Below are 5,819 nucleotides of genomic sequence, written 5' to 3' on the forward strand. Positions count from 1 at the left end.
TTAGTACAAGAAACTTTATTTTCTATATAAACTCTTGGTTTGGTGTTATGGAATAAGAAAAAGATTCTATGCTTTAGCTCCAAAGATAGGAAGTTGTAATACATATGACATTATATCATATCTTTATGAAATATTTTGCCTCTACCCATAACATCTCAAATTAAGTAGAAATGAAAGAAATCTCTTTTGTCTGTGTTCTGGTAAATTAAAAGTCCTTAAATGTTATGGATCATTGTGGACTCAAAAGAAAAGTGGTAACAAGTGAACCAGCAGCGTGGAATCCAAGCCAGAATAAAGCAGGACCAGTGTAACACTCTCAGAGGCTGACAATCAGAAAATATTAAATATAATATGCTTCAAACAAACAACAAGAATGGAAAAAGGGTGATGCTAGAAACTTCAGATTAGTAAGATTCATTCACGCAGTCATTCATTAAAGAGTGTTCACTGAGGGGCTGGCCCAGTGTCATAGCAGGTGGGTTCACACCCTCAGCTTCAGTGGCCTGAGGTTTGCAGGTTCAGATCCTGGGCGTGGACCTGCACACCGCTCATCAAGCCATGCTGTGGCAAGCATCCCACATATAAAGTAGAGGAAGAAGGGCATGGATGTTAGCCCAGGGCCAATCTTCCTCAGTGAAAAGGAGGGGAATGGGCAACAGATGTTAGCTCAGGGCTAATCTTTCTCACACACAAAAGTATTCTCTGAGCACCTATACTGAATCAGTTGATATTCAGGCCATGGAGACTATACTTCCAAACAAAAACAGACCCTGGTCTCCTGGAGTTATAGAGCTTACAAAATAGTGGAGGAAAGGGACCCAATAGTGGAAGTTAGTGCAAAGAATGACTACAAAATAAATTGCAGTCATTTTGGAGACGTGTGTGTGTGTGTGTGTGTGTGTGTGTGTGTGTGTGTATCAGGCTTTTCAATACAGAGGCTTTAAGTGGGGAATTTTGCTGATGTTACATGTTTTCCTCCCTCAGCACAGATGTATATAACCTATCTTTTTAGAAGGATTATAGATCTTAGAACAATAGTTAATAATTATGGTCTGTTAACCTTCTTTGTTTCGGGGGAAAATAAAATTATTTTAGGGTATTGTCAGAAAGTGGTCTCAGTTCCTGTGTGGGATTTTTGTTTGGGGCTCCCTTTACAGACAGTATGATTCCATTCATGTAAAATATAGATGTTCCTAATCTTGGGGTTCAGGGAAGGCCACCCCAAATAGGCCACTTTGGCATATTGATTATTTTGAATTGAAGTTACTTAAGAAGCAGCCAATGCAAAAAGGATACTCTGACTTGCCTTTTTTCCCCTGAAAGCAGGAGATAAATCTCTCATGTGAAAGGTACCCTCCCTGCCCCAGGAGAGAGAGAGATTCTTATCACCAGAGAGAGAGAATTCAGGGCCGAGAAGGCTGTGTAAGCAAACTTTGCTTAGTTTCTTCACTAATTAGTACCAAGCCTAAGTTTCTTTGTCTTGTCAGTTCTTCACGAATTTATTGTTTCTTTGTCTAAATGGTATAAAAGCGGCCTCCTTTGATCACTTCTTTGGGTCTCATATTCTTACGGGGCCCCCGTACCTACACAATTAAATTTGTTTTTCCCCTGTTAATCTGTCTTACATTAATTTGATTATTAGACCAGCTAAAGAATCTAAAAGGGTAGAAGGAAAAATTTTCCTACCCAAGACCACACATACATATTTTAATGTACCTAAAGGTGTCTGGTGAATAAAGAAGAGTTATTTCACTCCTTACTTTCTACAATGCTGCATTGATTAGTTTTGTTATGAGCAGTACAAATATATATTGTTTTTGCAACATTACTATAATAAAGTGTACTCTGGGCTGAGCTTGGAGTGGAAGGGAAAAGTGTATTTGCAGAATTAAAAACAGAATGGAATAAATAAATAAATAAATACGTAAAATGAAATAAACCGTTAATCCTGCTCTGCCCTCTCCCCATGATGCTCCTTGGTAGCCCTCTTGGTGGGATGGAGTCTGCTCCCTCCACCTCCAGGGAGTGGGAGGCAGGGTTGGCTTCTCAGGCTCTCTTTGGCCCATTCCCAGGACACCAAGCAATGCCAGCCTCCATCCTTCCTTCCACCCTCATTTCCCGATGGACTGGTTATTTCAGGCCCATGAACTGAGGATTTTAGCATCAGGCTCAACTTCCTCATCATCCATATCTCCACCATCATCCATCCACCCATCTACAGCTTTCAGTGTCTTCCTAGATAATAACCCTAGCCCCTAACCCATCTGATCCCACACGTGCTCAATTCTAAGGACGTTACTGCTGCTCAACTATGACTACCCACTCCCTGGCCGCCCATGGACCTTGTAATCTCCTCAAACTGCTCAACTCCTTCTTTAAAACTTTATCTCCACCTTTTTGGTGGTGGTGTTGGTGTTCTGTGATTCTTTTTATGCCTCTCTGGCCTCTCCATGTGCTTTTTTTCTGGCTCTTTTCTTTCTCTATTCATCTTTTATATATTGGCATTCTTAGGGCTCCTTTGCCCTTCTCACACTCCCAGGAAAATCTCACCACACCCATGATTTCAGCTATATCCTTTTGCTGATGGATCCCAAATTAATATCTAGTGCCTAGACCTCTCTCCTGGGCTTTCCATGTAACTTAACCTTACATGGCAAAATAAAATTCATTTTCTCCTTTGAATTCATTACATTCCCTCTTTTCACAATCTTGCTTTATTGTCACCACCATTCACTGGTTTGCCCAGCCAGTAATCTGGGTGTCATGCTGGAGTCCTCCAACATCCCAAATACTGCCTATCCTCCTTCTTAAACTGCTCTTCCATGAATGCCCTCCCATCCCCATCACCACTGCCCTGGTTCACCTCTTGGTGTCTTTCATCTGACACACTGCAGCACTGGTCTCCATGCCTTCTGTCTCATTCACACCCCATTTATCCACATTACTGCAGAGCAATCTTTCCACTACGTAATTCTAATCATGTGAACACCAGCTCAGAATTCTTCAGAGGCATTCTAATACCTATAAGATAAAATAAAAATGTTCGTGCATGACATATAAAGCCCTTCATAGGTATCCAGTCTAAACTGCCTAGGACAAATTATTTGCAAAAGATATAGCTGATAAAGGACAGTGATACAAAATACACAAAGAATTCTTAAAACTCAACAATAAGAAAACAAACAACTTGATTAAAAAGTGGGCCAAAGACTTTAATAGACACCTCACCAAAGAAGATCTACAGATGGCAAATAAGCATGTGAAAAGATGCTCCACATCATATGTCATCAGGGAAAAGCAAATCACAACAACGAGAACGCAGGAGCACCTAAATATATAAAGCAATTATTAACAGACATAAAAAGAGAGACAGCAACACAATAATAGTAGGGGACTTTAACACTCCACTTACACCAAGGGATAGATCATCCAAACAGAAGATCGATAAGGAAACATTGGCCTTAAATGACACACTAGAAGAGATGGACCTAGTAGATATACACAGAGCATTCCATCCAAAAACTGAAGAATACACGTTCTTTTCAAATGTACATGCAACATTCTCCAGGATTGATCACATATTATACCACAAAGCAAATCTCCATAAATTTAGGAAGATTGAAATAATACCAAGCATCTTTTCTGACCACAATGGTATGAAACTAGAAATCAACTATAGGAAGAAAATCAGAAAAGCCACAAATATTTGGAGATTAAACAAAATGCTACTAAGCAACCATTGGGTCAATGAAGAAATCAAAGGAGAAATCAAAAAATACCTGGAGACAAATGAAAATGAAAATAACGACATGCCAGAACTTGTGGGATACAGCAAAAGCGGTTCAAAGAGGGAAGTTTATAGCAATACAGGCCTATCTCAACAACAAGAAAAATCTCAAATAAACAATCTAACAATACACTGAAAGGAAGTGGAAAAAGAAGAACAAACAAAGCCCAAAATCAGTAGAAGAAGGGAAATAATAAAAATCAGAGCAGAAATAAATGAAATAGAGACTAAAAACAACTAGAAAAAATTAATAAAACCAAGAGCTGGTTCTTTGAAAAGGTAAACAAAATTGACAAACCTTTAGCTAGACTCACCAAGAAAAAAAGAGAGAAGGCTCAAATAAGTAAAATCAGAAATGAAAGAGGAGAAATTACAACAGACACCTCAGAAATACAAAAGATTATAAGAGAATACTATGAAAAGCTATATGCCAGCCAATTTGACAATCTGGAAGAAATGGATAAATTCTTAGAATCATACAACCTTCCAAAACTGGCCAAGAAGAAATAGAGAATTTGAATAGACAACTCACCAGTAAGGAGATTGAAACTGTAATCACAAACCTCCCCAAAAATAAAAGTCCAGGACCAGACGGCTTCCCTGGTGAATTCTACCAAATGTTCAAAGAAGACTTAACACCTATCTTTCTCAAACTCTTCCAACAAATTGAGGGGTGGGGGGAAGCTCCCTAACTTATTCTAAGAAGCTGACATTACCCTGATACCAAAACCAGACAAGGACAACACAAAAAAAGAAAATTACAGGCCAATATCTCTGATGAACATCGATGCAAAAATCCTCAACAAAATACTAGCAAATAGCATACAACAATATATTAAAAAGATTATACACCATGATCGGGTGGGATTTATTCCAGGGATGCAGGGATGGTTCAACATTGGCAAATCAATCAATGTGATACACAACATTAATAAACTGAAGAATAAAAATCACATGATCATCTCAATAGATGCAGAGAAAGCATTTGACAAGATACAGCATCCATTTATGATAAAAACTCTGAACAAAATGGGTAGAGAAGGAAAGTACCTCAACATAATAAAGGCCATATATGACAAACTCACAGCTAATATCATCCTCAATGGTGAAAAACTGAAAGCTATCCCTCTAAGAATAGGAACCAGACAAGGATGCCCACTTTCACCACTGCTATTTAACATAGTATTGGAAGTCTTAGCCAGAGCAATCAGGCAAGAAAAAGAAATAAAAGGGATCCAAATTGGAAAGGAAGAAGTGAAACTGTCACTATTTGCAAATGACATGATTTTATATATAAAAAACCCTAAAGAAGCCACCAAAAAACTTTTAGAAGTAATAAATGAATACGGTAAAGTTGCAGGATACAAAATCAACATACAAAAATCAGTGGCATTTCTATACACTAACAACAAAGTAGCAGAAAGAGAAATTAAGAATACAATACCACTTACAATTGCAACAAAAAGAATAAAATACCTGGGATTAAATTTAACCAAAGAGGTGAAAAATCTGTACAGTGAAAACTATAAAACATTGCTGAAAGAAATCGAAGAAGACACAAAGAAATGGAAAGATATTCCATGCTCTTGTATTGGAAGAATTAACATAGTTAAGATGTCCATACCTCCTAAAGAAATCTATAGATTCAATGCAATCCCTATCAAAGTTCCAACAACACTTTTCACAGAAATAGAACAAAGAATCCTAAAATTTGTATGAAACAACAAAAGACCCCGAATTGCTAAATGAATTCTGAGAAAAAAGAACGATGCTGGAGGTATCACACTCTTTGATTTCAAAATATACTACAAAGCTATAGTAACCAAAACAACATGGTACTGGCACAGAAGCAGGCACACAGATCAATGGAATAGAATTGAAAGCCCAGAAATAAACCCACACATCTATGGACAGCTAATCTTTGACAAACGGGCCAAGAACATACAATGGAGAAAGGAAAGTCTCTACAACAAATGGTGTTGGGAAAACTGGACAGCCACATGCAAAAAAATGAAAATAGACCATTACCTTA

The sequence above is a fragment of the Diceros bicornis genome, chromosome 16 (genome assembly GCF_020826845.1).
Source record: "Diceros bicornis minor isolate mBicDic1 chromosome 16, mDicBic1.mat.cur, whole genome shotgun sequence".
Lineage (NCBI taxonomy): Eukaryota > Metazoa > Chordata > Mammalia > Perissodactyla > Rhinocerotidae > Diceros > Diceros bicornis.